The sequence below is a fragment of the Galeopterus variegatus genome, unplaced genomic scaffold (genome assembly GCF_000696425.1).
Source record: "Galeopterus variegatus unplaced genomic scaffold, G_variegatus-3.0.2 Scaffold6166, whole genome shotgun sequence".
Classification (NCBI taxonomy): domain Eukaryota; kingdom Metazoa; phylum Chordata; class Mammalia; order Dermoptera; family Cynocephalidae; genus Galeopterus; species Galeopterus variegatus.
Window position 1 is genome coordinate 76352 of NW_007732277.1, and position 17656 is coordinate 94007.

General features: G+C 41.5%; 1 protein-coding gene and 1 pseudogene across 1 annotated transcript in view; one reads left to right on the forward strand and one right to left on the reverse strand.

The window, feature by feature from the left end:
* The window catches only part of SLC25A53 (solute carrier family 25, member 53), a 60535-nt gene that overhangs the window by 15079 nt on the left and 27800 nt on the right, over positions 1-17656 (forward strand). The gene's annotated exons all lie outside the window — the stretch shown is intronic.
* Positions 8105-13143, reverse strand: LOC103605909 (annotated as a pseudogene).

A 17656-nucleotide genomic window follows, 5' to 3' on the forward strand; every position in this document is an offset into this window, starting at 1 on the left:
GCGCTTCCCAAGCGGCGCACCGTAGCAGTGCGCCACCGGGCCGGCCCTTGAAATAAGGTGTCTTTAAACAGAAGCATACATAAAACAAGGTTGTGTATTGATTGTTTTAAGGAAATGTGACCAGAGGGCTGCAGGAACCTACCCCTGTATTTCTAGTAGTAGCAGCAGCTTATTACAGTAATTCATTGCTTCAGGTGACTTTATAGAATACTACTGTCACAAATAAGGATAATCAACTGTATACACACAGACATACATGTAGATGTGTGTTTTAGAGTACTTTAATGCAAATTGCAGACATCCTAACATTTTGTTTGTAAATATTTTAATATGTCTTTCCAACACAGTTGTTCTCAAAGTGTGGTCTGAGGACACCTGGGGACACCTGAGACCTGAAACCATTTCAGGATATCTGGGAATTCATTCTTTTTCCAATTACATATCTCCATGAGATTAGATTTTCTTCATATACTCCAACCAAAACAACATATTACAACATTAAATGCAGAAGTAGATATGAGAATCTAGCTGTTTTGTATTAAAGCAAACATTAAAGAGATTTGCAGAAAAAGAAAAACATTAACAAATTATTTTTTGTTTTAGAAAAATGCAGATATTTTAATAAAATATTATTTATGTTCATTGGTAACAGGTTTATTATTTATTTTTTAAACATGGAATTGAAAACAAGTATTCTTTTTTCATGTTTTTTTCTTAATTTATTTTTTCTTAATTGACCCATGATACTTGTATATATTTATGGAGTACAATGTCATACTTGGGTACATTTATACAGTGTGAAATGATCATATCAAGGTATTTATCATGTCCATCACCTCGAGCATTTGTCACTTCTTTGTTTTGGGAACATTTAGTATCCTCTAAACTAACTACTTGAAGTTACATGGTAACTTGTTGACTGTAGTCTCCCTATATCGCTATGGAACACTAGATCTTATTCTTCCTATTCCTCTACAATTTTGTATCCATTGACCACCCTTTCCCTATCCCGGCTCCCCTTACTAGTCTCTACTGACCACTATCCTAGTCTCTACTTCTATGAGATCAATTTTTTATCTTTCACATGTGTCAGAGTCCAGCTCCACCGGCTTCACAGGATTCGTTGGACCTGAATAGGTGGTGTGGAATAGGATGAGGAAAAAAGAAAAAGGTGGACCACAAGTGTTTAGTGCAAGTGTGGACAACGACCACATGAATCTTGCTTTATTTATACCATTTTACTTAATCTTTTACATAGTGATTTATCTTCTAATCAAAACATTTCTTATTTCATTTCTATTGAAAAAGAAAGGTCAAAATGTTCCAAAGCACTCATGCTTTGACAAAAACACCCACTCATGTATCAATAGTTCACCCGAAAGCCTCTTGCTTGTGGCCAGGAAACTATATAATAGCAGCATGCTTGGCTTTAAAGAGCGTCAGACTTTTAGTTTGAACTATAATATTAACCTTCTTAACTTATATGTAAACTTACATTCTAAATTTTTATCTAATCTTACTTATACTTATGTTTAGCAATTTATTAATGTTTATGTTTATATCAACTATGCTAATTCTTAACCAACTAAAACCAACTAAAACTATATTTGCATTTCTCTGATGATTAGTGATTTTTTCATATAACTGTTGGCCATTTGTATGTCTTCTTTTAAGAAATGTATATTCAGCTCATTGGCCCATTTTTAAAATCAGATTTTTTTTTAATTGAGCTGAGTTCTTCATATATTCTGGATATTAATCCCTTGTCAGATGCATAGTTTGAAATTATTTCCTCCCATTCTGCAGGTGGTCTCTTTGCTCTGTTGATTGTTTCATTTGCTTTGCAGAAACTTCCTAGTTTGATATAATCCCATTTGTTTATTTTGCTTTTGTTGCCTGTACTTTAGAAATCTTACTGATGAAATCTTTGCCCAGTTTTATGTCTTAAAGCATTTCCCCTGTGTTTTCTTCTAGGAGTTTTTTAGTTTGGGGTCTTACATTTAAGTCTTTAATCAATTTCGAGTTGATTTTGGTATATGATGAGAGATAGGGGTCTAGTTTCTTTCTTCTGCATATGGATCTCCAGTTTATGCATATGGAGCATATGGAACACCATTTATTGAAGACACTGACCTTTCCACAATGTATGTTTGTGTCTCCTTTGTCAAAAATAAGTTGGCTATAAGTACAAGAATTTATTTCTGATTTCTCTATTCTGTTCCATTGTCTGTGTATCTGTTTTTGTGACAGTACCATGGTGTTTTGATTACTATAGCTTTGTAGTATAATTTGAGGTTACAGAGTGTGATGCCCTCAGCTTTGTTGTTTTTGCTCAAGATTGCTTTGGCTATTCCAGGTCTCTTCTTCCATATACATTTTTGAAATACTTTTTCTAATTCTGTGAAGTATGTCATTGGTAGTTTGGTGGAGATTGCTTTGAATCTGTAGATTGCATAGTAGGGTGATTTTAACAATATTGATTCTATCAATCCATGAACATGGGATATCTTTCCATTTTTGTTGTCATCTTCAATTTCTTTAATCAGTTTTTTTTATAGTTTTCCTTGTAGAGATCTTTCACCTCCTTGGTTAAATTTATTCATAGGTATTTTAGATTTTTCTTGTTGTAGTAAATGGGATAGCTTTCTTGATTTCTTTTTCTACAAGTCTGTTGTTGGTACATAGAAATGCTACTGATTTTTATATGTTGATTTTGTACGCTGCAAATTTACTTAATTTTTTAATAAGATTTAGAAGTTTTTTGGTAGTGTTCTTAGGTTCCTCTCTCTATATATAAAAGAATGTCATCTGTAAACAGAGACAATTTGACTTCCTCCTTTCCAATTTGGATGCTCTTGTTTCTTTCTCTTGCCTAATTGCTTTGGCTAGGACTTCCAGTACTATGTTGAATAGAAGCGGTGAGAGTGGGCATCCTTGTCTTATTCCAATTTGGGGAAATGCTTTCAGCTTTTCCTCATTCAGTATAATGTTAGCTATGGGTTTGTCATATATAAACTTTATTGTATTAAGATACTCTCCTTCTGTACCTAATTTGTTGAGAATTTTTTCATGAATGGATGTTAAATTTTATCAAATATTGTTTCTTCATCTACCAAGATGATCATATGGTTTTTTGTTTTTCATTCTGTTGATGTGATATATAACATTTATTGATTTGTCTATGTTCAATCGTCCTTGCTTCCCTAGTCCCACTTGCTTATGGTATATACTCTTTTTGGTGTGCTATTGGATTCGGTTTGCTAGTATTTTATTGAAGACTTTTGCATCTATGTTCATCAGTGATATTGGCCTGTAGGTTTTTCTCTGTGTGTGTGTGTGTGTGTGTCCTTGCCTGGTTTTGGTATCAGGGTAATTCTGGCCTCATAGTAGGAGTTTGGAAAAATTCCATCCACTTCAATTTTTTGAAATAGTTTAAGAAGTATTGGTATTTGTTCTTCTTTAAATGTTTGGTAGAATTCAAAACTAAAGTCATCTCGTCCTGGGTTTTTCTTTTTAGGGAAACTTTATTACTGATTCAATCTTGTTACTGCTGTTGTCTGTTCAGATTTTCTATTTCTTCTTGGTTCAGTCTTGGGAGGTCACATGTGTACAAGAATTTATTCATTTCCTCTAGGTTTTCAAATGTACTGACATATAGTTGTTCATAATAGTCTCTAATCATCCTTTATATTTCAGTTGTATCAATTGTGAGTTCTCCATTTGCATTTCTGATTTTATTTCTTTGGTTAGCCTGGCTAATGCTTTGTCAATTCTGTTTATCTTTTCAAAAAACCAACTTTTCATTTGATGGATCCTTCTTTTGTATCATATTTCTATTCTCAATTTCATTTACTTCTCGGATTTTTATTATTTCTTCTACTTATATTGGGTTTGGTTTGTTCTTGTTTCTCTAGTTCCTTGAGGTGCATTAGTAGGTTGTTTTTCCATTCAGCCCGTCTATGTCTTTTAATTGGCATTTAATTTGTTTACATTTAGGGTTATTATTGATATGTGAAGTTTTACTCCTTTCATTTTGTTGGTTGTTTATTCTGATTGCTTTTTGTTTCCTTTGTTCCATCCTTTCTCTTTTATTGTTTATCCTTGAGGTTTGGTGGTTTTCTGTATTGATAAGGTTTGATTCCTTTCTCTTTCTAATTTGTGTGTATATTATGCCAGTAAGTTCTATGTTTTGGGGTGTCTTTGTGATGGGTATTATCATTCATTCTCTTCTAGATGTAGGACTCCCCTAAGCATTTCTTGTAAGGTTGGACTGGTAGTGATGAATTCCCTTAATTTTTGTTTGTCTCAGAAAGACTTTATTTAGTCTTCATTTCTGAAGGTTAGCTTTGGTGGGTAAAATATTTTTGGCTGGCAGTTTTCTTTTTTGTCAGGACTTTGAATATATCATCCCATTCTCTCCTGGCTTATAAGGTTTCTGCTGAGAAGTCTGCAGTTAATCTAATGGGTATTCCCTTATAAGTGACTTGACACTTTCCTCTTGCTTTTTAAAAATTCTCTTTGTCTTTAACATTTGACAGTTTCACTGTAATTTGTCTTGGAGAGGACCTTTTTGGGTTGAATGTACTTGGGGATCTTTGAGCTTCCTGGATTTGTGTGTTTGTATCTTTTTTAAGACTAGAAGTTTTCAGCTATTGTTTTATTAAACATGTCTTCCATACCTTTTTTGTTTTCATTTTCTTCTGGAATGCCCATAATTCAAATATTTGCTCACTTAATAGTATCCCATAAATCTTGTAGGCTTTGTACATTCCTTTTTATTCTTTTTGTCTTCCTGGGTTATTTTATTTATTTATTTTTTATTATTATTATTTTTTTTAAAAAGATGACCGGTAAGGGGATCTTAACCCTTGACTTGGTGTTGTCAGCACCACGCTCACCCAGTGAGCGAACCGGCCATCCCTATATGGGATCCGAACCCGTGGCCTTGGTGTTATCAGCACCGCACTCTCCCGAGTGAGCCACAGGCCGGCCCCTTCCTGGGTTATTTTAAAACAGCTGCTTCAAGATCAGTAATTCTGTTGTTGAGACTCTTGGTTGTATTTTTTGTCAGCACCACGCCCACCCAGTGAGCAACCGGCCATCCCTATATGGGATCCGAACCCGTGGCCTTGGTGTTATCAGCACCGCACTCTCCCGAGTGAGCCACAGGCCGGCCCCTTCCTGGGTTATTTTAAAACAGCTGCTTCAAGATCAGTAATTCTGTTGTTGAGACTCTTGGTTGTATTTTTTGTTTGGCAGCTGGCTGGTATGGGGATCTGAACTCCTGACCTTGGTGTTATGACACCACACTAACCAATTGAGCTAACCAGGCAGCCAGCCCCTGCATTTTTTATTTCATTCAGTGAATTCTTCAATTCCAAAATTTCTGTTTGATTTTTAAAAAATTTTTCTCTTTGTTAAATTTCTCATTCAGATCATAAATTGTCTTTCTAATTTCATTGACTTGTTTGTCTGTATTCTCATGTACCTCAGCGAGTTTCCTTAAGATTACTAATTTGAATTCCTTTTCCAGCAAATTGGCAATTTTCAATTCTGCGGGATCAGTCACTGGAATATTATTGTGTTTCCTTGGTAGTGTCATGTTTCTTTCTTTTTTCATGTTTTTGGTTTCCCTATGTAGATGTCTGTGCATCTATTGGTACAGTCACCTCTTTGAGTTTTGTAGAGTGGCTTGCTTGGGGAAGGACTTTCACCTGTAATTACTTCCTTGGGTGTCAATTGGGTAGATTACAATGGCTTTGTTCTGGATAGGTAACAGTAGTGTAGTGTAGTTTCTTTAGCTGTAATCCACTTTTGCCATGTCTGCATGTGCCTCAGCAGCCCAGGGTTTGTGGTGGTGGCACAGCTTTGCTGAGTGTGGGATTGTTTTGTTGGTTTTTAGGCTGGGGGTGCTCATGCTAACTGTGGGTCAGTGGTCTTGGGAGCCGGCTCACTAGGGATGGGGTTGTGATTGATTTTTTATTCTGGGGGTGTGAGTATGTGGCATGTCAGGGATTCTGGAACTTGTTAGCTAGTGGCAGGGTTACTGTGCTGATTCTATGACCTGGGGCAGGCCCCCCAGGGGCATATCAGCTAGGCAGTTTCTCACTTGAATATGAGTGCATGCAGTGACTCAAAGACTCAGGGGTGGGTCCACCAGAGGCATGACAGCTGGGCTGTTTCTCTGAGTTGGGGGTGTGGGCATGCTTTGGCTTGGTTAGTTGGGTGTGGGTCTTCTAAGAGCCCATCCACTGTGTCACTTCTCTGGGCCAGGTGCACGGTCATGCTTTCCTGGGCAGTTCAAGAGCAGTCTGCCAATGGTGAGGCTGCTGAGTCACTTCTCATGTGGTGGGCTAGGCTACTAGGCAGGGCTGCAGAGAGGGGGCCCTGCCAACTGCTTCTCAGGCAGTGGGCGAGGCTGCTAGATGGGATTGTTGAGGGCAAAACCACCTGGCCTCTTCTCTGGGAGGATGAGGACATGCTTTATTTCCACTAGCCTGGGGTGTGTGTTTGTTGCGGTAGGGACCCATGCACTATTTATCTGGGTTGATAGCTTGTGTGCACAGAACTTAGCCCACTGATGGTAGAGAGGTGCAGAGGGGTGGTCTGCCTTTCTGATCTCTTGCTAGGGATGTGAGGATGCATCAGTTCAGCAGGCCTGGAATTGGCTTCCTGTTGATTCATTGGGGGGTGGGGAGTAGTCACAGCTGACCCTGGGACTAGGCTTTAAGCTGCTGTGATCATGTGAATGTAGCCTCTCAAGTGAATGTGCTGAAATTGGTTTCGAGCCTTAAGGCTAGGGAAGTGCATTGGCTACTGATTATAGGGCAGGACATGCTCCTGCAAAGGCTCTGGTTTTAAGATGGCACTGTACAGCATCAGCTTGGGTCATGACTTGGGTCATGGCTTGGGTCATGTGGGTGGGGGGTGGGGAGTGCACAGTATGGGCTCCTGTTCTGGAGCAATGCAGTGCATGTATTCTAGACAGTTCCCCACAGTTGGCTCCGGGCTTGCAAGGGCCACGAAATACTCCTGAAGTAGAAACTTAAGGCCTTTGTGGTGAGGATAGGGGTTGGCATGGGCCCATAACTGGCAACAGGCTCGACTTGCCCACTTGCACTAAACAAATGACCCAAAAGTCCAAAAGTTGGTGCAGGGATTGGAGCTTTATTCAGATAACCGGCATCTGGGGGATGACCAGATTAAAATCATTCTGCCTTCTGATGCTTGTTCTGGGTTTCATAAAGGGGAAGAGGTGGGAAGGGGAGATAAGGGTTTCATCTTGCAGGCAAAGGGGGAGGTTGGGCATGGGATCAGCAGAAGTTCTGGGTCAGATATCTGGCTCATGATGGACTGGGTGCTGAGGCATCATGGAGTCTGCAGTTGGTGGACTGGTCAGCTTCAAATCCTTTATGTTATCTCAGGATCAGACTCCTTATCTCCTAGGGAGAGCTCAAAGACAATTACTTCAGTCAAGCATCACTGGAACATAAAAATATCTGACTTGTACCTGTAACTAATGTGTGTGCAATTTTCATTTAAGCAAGAAGGTGAGTTAGTAATCAGCTAGGGTGCTTTGCCTTTCTCTTGGAATTCCTTTGTTTGCAGTTGATTGGGAAAGGTAAGACAAACACAAAAACTTATTTTTAATCCTTAATTTTAGGTGCAAAACATCTAAAGTAAATCAACGTAAGAGGGTGTAATGAGAGATAAACAGAAATAAACTTTTGGGAAGGATCCTTCTGGAGCATGATTTCATCCCTGGGCAGTTTCAGCCATGCGATCAGTTTCTCAATTCCTTTGTTAACCTCAAGGAATTGATGGTTATCAGTTCCTAAGGTAATGGCTAACTGAAATTTTCTTCTTGGTCTTAGTTACCCCGAAGATGGCCGTTCTCTGGCTAAGGCCCCTTTCTACTCCCCACTGTCAATCATTCAATCCATTTCTATGGATAACGGATGAAGTCTGTCGTCTGACTACTTCCTGCTGGAATGGGACTTTGAATGGGTTAATTTGGAATGGAATTTCATGATGTGGTGGGAGAGATCCTCTTTAGTTCCTTTCTTCATCTTTAGGTTAATAAGAGGTAGCTGTCTGTCCTCAGTTTTTGATTTCCTCCTATATAGTTTTCTCCTTTTGCAGCACTTGTACAGACTATATATTAACAAAAGAATAAAAAACAACATGATTATTGCAAAAATGGTTTATCCAAGAGAAATATATATAGAGTCGGTGGGTAATAAACATCCTAACCGTCCAAAAAACCCTCTGCAGGCATTGTCATATTCGTTTTTTTTTTTTTTCTGCACCTGGTATTTATTATCAAAGTCATATTTGATGTTAACAATATGCCACAACTACAAAAAAAAAAAAAAAAAATTGCCCACATTGCAATCTCAATGCAAACAGTCAAATGGAACCCCAGTCATTAAAAAAGTAATTCACATTACCCGAAAAAGCAACTGAATTTTAAAAACATCTTCATACATCCAGCCAAAAAATTAAAATGGTTAACAAGAAAAAATACAAATTCAGAGATCTGGTATCGATGTTTGCAAAAGGCAACTGTTTAAGCATGCCTAGCAATTCGAACATCAATCTCTCAGCCACTCAGCTTCATGCCAATCATCATTCAGCAGGCTCTCTCAGCCACCTCTGGCGACTCAAACTTAACCACACTGCACCCCTTGGACTTTCTGTTCTCCATCTTGATGTTGGCATATAGCACATAGCCACATTCATTGAATTTGTCCTTTAGCATCTTCCATGTAAAATCAAATTGGAGATTTCTCACAAATATCTGGCAGGCCTTCCTGGACACCCCAGGAGCATGGCCTCTGGCTCCACCAAAGGAACCTGCAGAGCTTCCTCCAAAGTTGCCACACTACATCTCAATGGCATAGTCAAAGCTGGCACCACCACCACCACCCATGGCCAGGCCTGTGTGCTCAATGCTGGCGCCCAGGGCGGGGCCCATGGCAGGGCCCATGTGCTCCAGGCTTTGGTGCCCATTCACTCCAGGCCCATGCACTCCAGGTTGTTGGCACCCATGTGCTCCAGGCTGGTGTCCATGCAATCCATCATGGGGCCCATGCACTCCAGGCCAGCCCCCATGCCTACAGGAACCATGCATTCCATGCTCAGGTCCATATGCTCAATGGCAGGACCCATGTGCTTGACACCCGAGCCCATTCAGTCAATGGTCTGGCCCACACAGTTGATGGGTGTGGCCACGTGCTTGAGGCCAAAGCTCATGCTGGCACCCATGTGCTCCAGGCGAAAGCCCATGCCAGCACCCATGTGCTCCATGCCAGAGCCCATATGCTTAAGGTAGCCCATGCAGTCCATGACCAGGCCCATGTACTCTATCTTGGAGCCCACATGATCCATGCCATAGCCTAGGCCTGTGCCCATATGCTCCATGCCAGCATCCCCAATGCAGTCAGTGCTGAGGCCCATCCTCCCAATCCTAGTGTAGTGGATTAAATTATGTCCCCCCAAAACTGCCTGAAGCTTGAATTGTGTCCCCCACGTTTTTATGTATTGAAAACTTAGCCCCCACTGTGACTGTTAAGAGGGTAGGATATTCTATTACGGTAATTGTAAGGTGGAGCCTTGAAGAGGTGATTGGATTGTAGGACCATGCCGTAGTGAAGGGATTAAAAATAGTGCCCAGGGGCGTGATTGTGAGGGCTTTAAAAGAAGATAGTCTGTTTTTCTCTCTCTCTGCAATTTCTGCTTCAACCATCTTGCACTGTGAGACCCCTGGGTCACTCTCGCCACCATCAGATGGACTTTGGACTTCCCAGCCTCATAAACAGTAAGCAATAAATTTTGTTTTCTTTATAAATCACCCAGTTGCAGGCATTTCGTTATAAGCAACAAAACCAGACTAATACACCTGGGACACTGCCTCTGCCTCTACCATTTATCCTGCCCATGTTCATCCCAGATCCAAGTGGAACCATGTTTTCCATACCACCACCAAAGTGTTCCTCCATGCCTCCAATTTTATTTATTCCAAATCCTATTCCTTCCATTCTCATTCCTGCAGGCTCTGTGTTTCCCATTCCAATGCCTTTATTCAGGTGATTGGCATCAATAGGCTGCCCTCCTGGTCCTAACCCCATGCCATTACCACCAGATCCATGGGGAAGTTGTGGGCACTCCAGAGGGGAAAATCTCCCTTTGGTAATGCCCTCTCATCCATTTTGACGTGCACTGGTCTATCAAATAGCAGTTGGCCATTAAATATAGATATAGCTTGCACAGCTTCAATGGACAGTTCAAAAGTAACAGTGCCTATTCCACAGATTTTCCCATCTTTATCCACATAAATGTCTGCTCAGACCACCACACAAGCCATACTAAACACTTCAGTTTCTTCCAGCCAACTTTATAATCCAGATTTGCTACAAATACTGTACTTCCAAGTCTTCCAGCCTTTTGCATTGCTCTCCTGGCATGTTCACTATCAGGATCTTCTTTGACTTTCAGGGGTCTTCCACTCAGACTATGCTTGTTTAGAACATTTGCAGCTTTTATCATGCTCTCTTCCATCTTGAATGGAACAATGGCATATCCCCTTGACTTTCCTTCAGCATCCATTAAGAGCTCCACCTATGGTACCTCATCAACTTTTTCTTTAACCCGGTCATTAAGTGACTGCCATTTCACATCAAAAGTTATGTTTGTAATAAATGCTCTGTATCTTTTAGTTGGATTGGCATATGGCTCAAAGAGATTGCCTTCTCTTTTTATGCTTTTCTTCTTCCTTTTCTCATTCTGAGTAGTTCATTCTCCTTCACCTTTTGTGCCTGGAGCCCTGTTGCTGCTTGGCACACCGGGCACACCACTCTCCTCTTCCATTTTGATCTCTGTTGCCGCCACCTTGGCTGCTGCTTCGAACCCTTCCACAATTTTCTCCGCGTCTTGTCATATTCTTTTATTAATCTCAAGGTGTGTTTCCCTTCTTCATCTACTGTCATCTGGTCCTTACGGTAGACCTTATTGGAGGTTTGTAAAACTGATTCTAAGTTGGCATCTAAAAGTCTTAGTCCCTGTCTTGACCATTCAGTTTCCTTGGGAATGACATCTCGAGGAGGGTAGAAATTGGTCTGAAGGAACAACTTGTCTTCAATATATAAGTTATCATAGGACTTGTTTATAACAGGCAATCTTATTTTGCCAAATACCTTAGTATTATTATACCAGGTACCACTTTTTTGATGGGAAACAAAGTTTCTTTATAGGAGAAATCAAATAGGTTTACCATGGTATTGTATTGACCCTCCCAACAAAAATGACATTTTCCCACATACCAGATGTCGTGGCTCATAGGAGTTGATACTAAGTCCATACTTGGGAGAAATCAGAGTTCCAAGTATTTTGAGGGCAGAGGCATTGCCCCCTCCTGTTTTCATAGAGAGGGAAATAGGATGCCATGTGTTTGAATTGATTAGAATAGCCCAATGACTTCCCATAGGAAGGAATCTGGTCTGATTAAAAGTGGGTCCAATGCCTGCTAATTGGACCACTGAGTATCTTTGGGTTTTATTTAGTATAGGCACCTGGGCTTTAAGGACACAGTACCTAAGGTCACATTTACCATCCACGAATTTCCATAAGGTGGTGGGGGGAGGGACAGGGAGCAGGTGTAAGCCTCCCAGAGGCGTTTAGACTGAATGTTGGCTTTGAACATGGTGAGCCATTGTCTCATAGATATCTCAGATTCCATTTGTATCAGTATGGTCATTAGTCTCTTTTGAGTTAGGGTGCAGGCATGTTCCCCCCATCTCTGAATTGCAAAATGAGATTGTATAATTTGGTGGGGTTTTTCTACCCATTTGATAAGGGCCTCACTATTCTTCTGTGCTGTTTCCCAGCCTTTTCCTTCTTCTTGGAATAACATCCCTTCTATATGTCCTACCTTGGATAAAGAAGCCTTTTCTAGCGAATATCTTTCTTCAGTGGCAGCAAATTCTGCCTGTCCCATAATGCCTAGTCCCGTTCCCATTCCCCCTAGGAGATCTCTTTTTAGTCTCTGTGAGGGCCGATTCTGGTGTACCCACCATGGATGTTGCTGCCAAATTATATTAATAGCCGTAGCGTACTTGGGATATATAGAGTTAACCCAGAATCTGTGAGTGTCACAAACAATCATCAGGTGGGTTGATGTCACTCCCAAGTAGGGTTTTGTCTGAGTGTTCCATAATGTTTCCCATGGTCAACCTGGTCTAATGGTTGAATTTGCACTGTCAGGTATCTCTGCTAACCATTTTATTCCTATAAACCTATTCTCGAGAGTTTTATTTTTCTAGACCATTGGCATCCATTCACAACCACAACGTTGAGGAGTGTCTGAGCACATTATGCTGTGGTAGGCTATGTGTGAAGCTACTATCTTTTCCCCATCATACCCGGGCAAAATTCTAAGCCTCTTATCATCAGTTTGTATAGTGACACAATGCTCTTTCTGATTAGAATTCTGTAATAGCCTACCAGTGTCAATGTTGGGCAAATATTCTTGTAACAAGTCATACTATGTTTGGTTTTTGAAGTAAAGGTATCCCAGAAAAGGATTTCCCTTAGCTAAATTTAAAGTTGAGTTGTTCCACCTGGTACCTTTCATTATATTGTTATCAAGATCATGCCATATGGTGTATACAAGTCCCACAGGAAGATCTGTAAGATTAGCAGTTTCCCAAAAATGTTCTTCAGGTTTAAAAAGCAGAGGAGGGGGTGTCGAACAGATAGAAAGGACTGTAGGGATTAAAGTAAAAAGTAAAAGCATCTTCCACTGGTTACATTAAAAAACAAAAACCAAATTTTAGGTCCTCCACTGGATTATAACTCCCCTGAGATTTAGAACTGTCTGTTTCTGAATTCTCCTCAGCAGGCACCCTTTTGACTTGCGTGTGATGAGTCCAGGGTTTTATAACTGAAAGCTTTAAGGAACAGTTGTTAATAAAACATCATAGGGCCCTCCTCATTTTACTTTTACCTGTTGGTCAAGACCCTGTTCCTTCTAAGACTTCGATAACACCTTATTCCCCCGTAAAAAGGGGTGCAATGGATCATAAGTAGGATAAGTGCACCTGGAAAGAGAAAACTGATGAATCAATGACATTTCATGTAATTGTTTTACATACTGTTTCACTTGAATCTCATTTTCTAATTGAGGATTACTTAAGTTTAGCCTAGCTTGAAAGGGTCTCCCATATACAATTTCTAAAGGACTCAATTTGAGTCCGCCTCTAGGTGCTACTCGAATATGGAGCAGAGCAAGGGGTAGTGTCTTATCCCAGGTCAGATGAGTCTCTTGGCAGAGTTTGGCTAAAGTCTTTTTCAAAGTATGATTCATTTATTGGTTTTTCCAGTGGATTGTGGCCTCCAGGATGCGTGGAGCTTTCTGGCGATCTTTAAAATTTTACTTACTGCTTGCACCGCTTCAGCCACAAAAGCGGGTCCATTATTACTCTGTATTGAGGCTGGCAACCCAAATCGTGGAATAATTTCCTTTAATAACGTTTTTATTCAGTTGCCTTTTCACTTCAGGTAGGAAAGGCTCCTGACCATCCTGAGATAGTGTCTATCATTACCACAAATACCTGAAATTCCCAGTGGCTCTAGGCATCTGAGTGAAGTCTGTTTGCCAGTCTTCAAATGGACAACTGCACTTATATTGAATGCTCTGTTGTATTGGATATGTTTCCGTTTTAGGGTTATTTCAGGCATGTATTTGGCATCCCCTGGTCACTTGCTGAAATAATTTTCTTCGTATGAGTATCTTTAAGTTGGAGGCACAGCCTTTCTGTCAGGGCAACTCAACCATAATGAGTCCCCTTGTGTAGGTGTTTAACAATTGGATACACGAGTGGCGTAGGGAGCAAAATCATGCCTGTTTCATTTATTTTCCATTTCTTGAAGGGATCCTCACCTGTGAAACCCCATTCTTGGGCCCTTTCCTGATACTCAGTGGTGTATTGAGATGTAAAGCTGGTGAGGTCTATGTGTGGGATTAAAGCCCCCACTAAGGGATATTGTTTAGCTGCTTCTTCGACTGCTTTTTTGACTGCTTTATCAGCAACCTGGTTCTGTTGAGTTATCATAGAATTGTCCTTTTTATGTCCGGGGCAGTGCATGACTGCTACTCCTGTAGGTAACATAACTGCTACAGAAGTGTTAGTATTTCATTAGGGTAGTTCACATTTTTATTCCCAGAAGTTAGCAGTCCTCTTTCTTTCCAAGTGGCCCCATGTGCATGCAAAATTATAAAGGCATACCTGGAATCCATATAAATGTTGACTCTTTTACCTTGAAATAACTCCAGAGCCCAGGTGAGTGAAATCAGTTCGGCCTTTTGGGTTGAAGTTGTGAGGGGAGGGGAAAGGGTTTTATGACCTGATTAGCAGTGAAACTGCATAGGTGGTACAGTGTCATCCTTATTCCATAAAGCTGTTATTGGCCATTGTAGGGAAAGTTAAGGAAAATGGTCAGGGCCCCTCAAGTGTTCAGAATCTTGCTGAACATTTGATGTAAATATGCACGTGTGTCCGGGTGTTCCTTGGTTATTGTCTAATGTAATTGTGCACATGCACCCAGGTGCCCTGGGTTATGGACCTAAGAATAATGGACAAGTGGCTCTGATACATGGGGCCCCCCACCCCTGGGATGCCACTACACTAGTGCTGCTGGAGGTTGTTGCTGCCAGTGCCCCCAGGATGCCCTGAGAGGCCACTGCCACTGCTGCTACTGCTTCTGCTGCTACTGCTTCTGCTGAGGACTGAGCTCGTGGCATCTGCCAATGTCTCCTGGGATCTTTCCCAATTACCTAGCATGGACCTGTGTGTGAAGGGTCTGGTGACCCAGTCCGTACAATGGGTTTGAAGAGTCTGTGGGTCCTAACCCATAGCTCTGACAATACAGAATGGAAAATTAGTATAACTAAAATAATGAAACACTTTGACTTTAGTTATGAAATGCCTAGCCATACAATTAGCGTAGCTATTGCTGTGACCCAACAAGTGGCATAGTTGTGTAGCTTTACACCCATGTATAGCTCCCAATCAGGATTCATCAGTGGCTGATCAGCCAGGTCTGGTCTGGTAAACTAAATCAAACACTTCAACACACTGATGCTGTAAAGGGAGGTTATCAGAAAAAAGCGGTAAGGTTGCTGAATTCAAAGTGGTGGTAACTTGTAGGCTAACATTAGGATTTTTGAGCAGGATGGCCTGATATTTCCCCATCCTCCCCACCATCAGCCAATATCCTCCCTTCTGTTGCAGGAGGGGGAGCACTTGATGAGGCACATAAACAGTATTTGCCTGTCCCAAAGTAAATTTCTCAGCTTCCTGAAGTATGTCAAAAGTTGTGGACACTGCTCATAAACATGGGGGCCATTATTTTGTGTCTGATCTAATTGTTTGGAAAAGTAAGCAATAGGTTGTGGGATATCTCCTACTATTTGGATAAGGACTCCTAACCCCAGCCCTAGTCTATCATGTACATATAATTCGAAAGGCTTTCTAGGGTTTGGAAGGACTAGGGGTGGAGCTGACTGTAAATCTTCCTTAAGCACCTCAAAGGCTCTTTGACATTCTAAAGTCCAAATTAAAGGTTCAGACTCCAGTCCTTTTAAGGCCTCATACAGGGGCCTTACTGTAAGTCCATAAGTTGGGGATCCAGATTCAGCATAACCCAGCCATGCCCCCAAACCCTCACAACTGGCATCAGGTGTTTGGAGAACTGATGGCTGCAATGACCTGTTTTCTCTTATTTAAAAGACTCTTTTGTCCTTTATGTAGGTGGAACCCCAAATAGGTGACCTTTTCCTTGCAATTTTGAGCCTTCTGAGAGTATACCTTATAGGCACATTTGGCAAGGTGGTTTAGCACTTCTATAGCATTTTTTAAACAATTTTGTAAGTGAGGCTGGCTAGCAGTATATCATTCACGCATTGTAGTAGAATCCCTTTATAGAGTTGTAAGGACTTCGAGTCACAAACTAAAGCCTCACAGAACAAGGTGGAAGAATTCTTAAAACTTTGTGGTAACACAGCCCAACAATATTGAAAAACTGTGTTTGTTTTTGGATCCTGCCATTCAAAGATAAATAATCATTGGGCCTTCTCATCTGCAGGGATACATTAAAAAGCATGCTTCAGATCTTATAATGAAAACCAAATATAATCTCTGCGAATTGTGGTTAATAAAATGTATGGATTGGCAACAGTGGGGTGAATATCTTGTACTATTTCATTAATGGCCCAGAGATCTTGTACAAACCTATATTCTCCTGTATGTGATTTCTTTACTGGTAATATTGCAGTGTTGTAAGGAGATTGGCAAAGCCTAACTAGGCAATACTTTAAAAATTTCTTGGTCTTCTGCTCTAGATGGTGGAATAGACGGTCCCCAGTGTCACTCTTTCCCACAAATCAACTAATTTACAACTATTAAAAAGCAACAACAGCCAAGCTGGGGCCACTAGAGCTCAGGGGAGGCCACTAGAGCTTCAGGGGAAGAGGAGGAGAGACCTACAGAGTGCAGGAAGAAAAAACCCCTCTGACCATTTCGAGCCCTTGCCACTTCCAGGTTGGAGCTGCTGAGTGTATGGAGCAGGAGATGCTGAAAGCTGCAGCTGTGCCCTTCGGATGAATTTGCATGGAGGTGGCATGGGAGAAGAAGGCCTTGGTGGCCCCCAGGCCAGCAAGACCACTAATAAGGTTCCCATGGACCCACATAGGACGGGCCACAACAACTGAAAAAAAGGAGCCACTCAGAGGCTGGTGAGTCATTGCAAGGGACTGGCTTACAGCCCATCCCATGGGAAATGTTTGCAGCATGTGTGGTGGGGGAGATCGGCCCACCAGAAGAACACTGGGACACAGCAAGGACAGCTGACCTGCCCCCAAATCAGTGTAGGACCCCTCAGAGGAGACTGGTCAAGAATATAGAATTGCATGGGGTGCAGATTGATGAATAGACTCAGGCCCAAACCAGTGTTTCTACACAACCCACGTGCATTGGATTTCTCTAAACCCGGAAGTGCTATAAAGTCAACCATTAAAACCTGAGCTTCACAAAAAGCCTTCCCCAGCAAATCAACAGTAAAGCAGCAATTTAGCTCAACCACAGAGTTCAAGTACTGGTCTCCACAGGAAGTTCCCCCACTTTAGAATTAAGCAAAGGACAACAAATTAGTTCCAGCATAGAGTTTAAGTGGTGGGAACAGCAAATAATCCAACACAGAACTGAAAGAAAAAACAGAGTACCCACAACCAGAGACACGGTTTGATATTAACTAGTAAAGGTCTCATTTCACCTAAGAACACCTATAATACCTAGAAGGACTGGTAATCCCCTGGGCTACCAAGCCAGAAAGGGGAGACAATCAGGCACACCACCAGCACCATGGGGCCTGCCTGGGGTCCTGAGGTATGGAGCTGGGGAAAGGACCCTCACCCACAACCAGGCATACTGCCAGTGCGACAGGGCCCACCCAGGTCCTGAGTTATGGAGCCAGGGACCAGACCCTCCGCCCACAACCAGGCATCCTGCCATCGCCACCACCAACTAGGTAAGGAGCATGCCAAAAACATCACCTCCATGTGGGTGGCCCACTACAGCCACCACAATAACTGCAGCTGCCA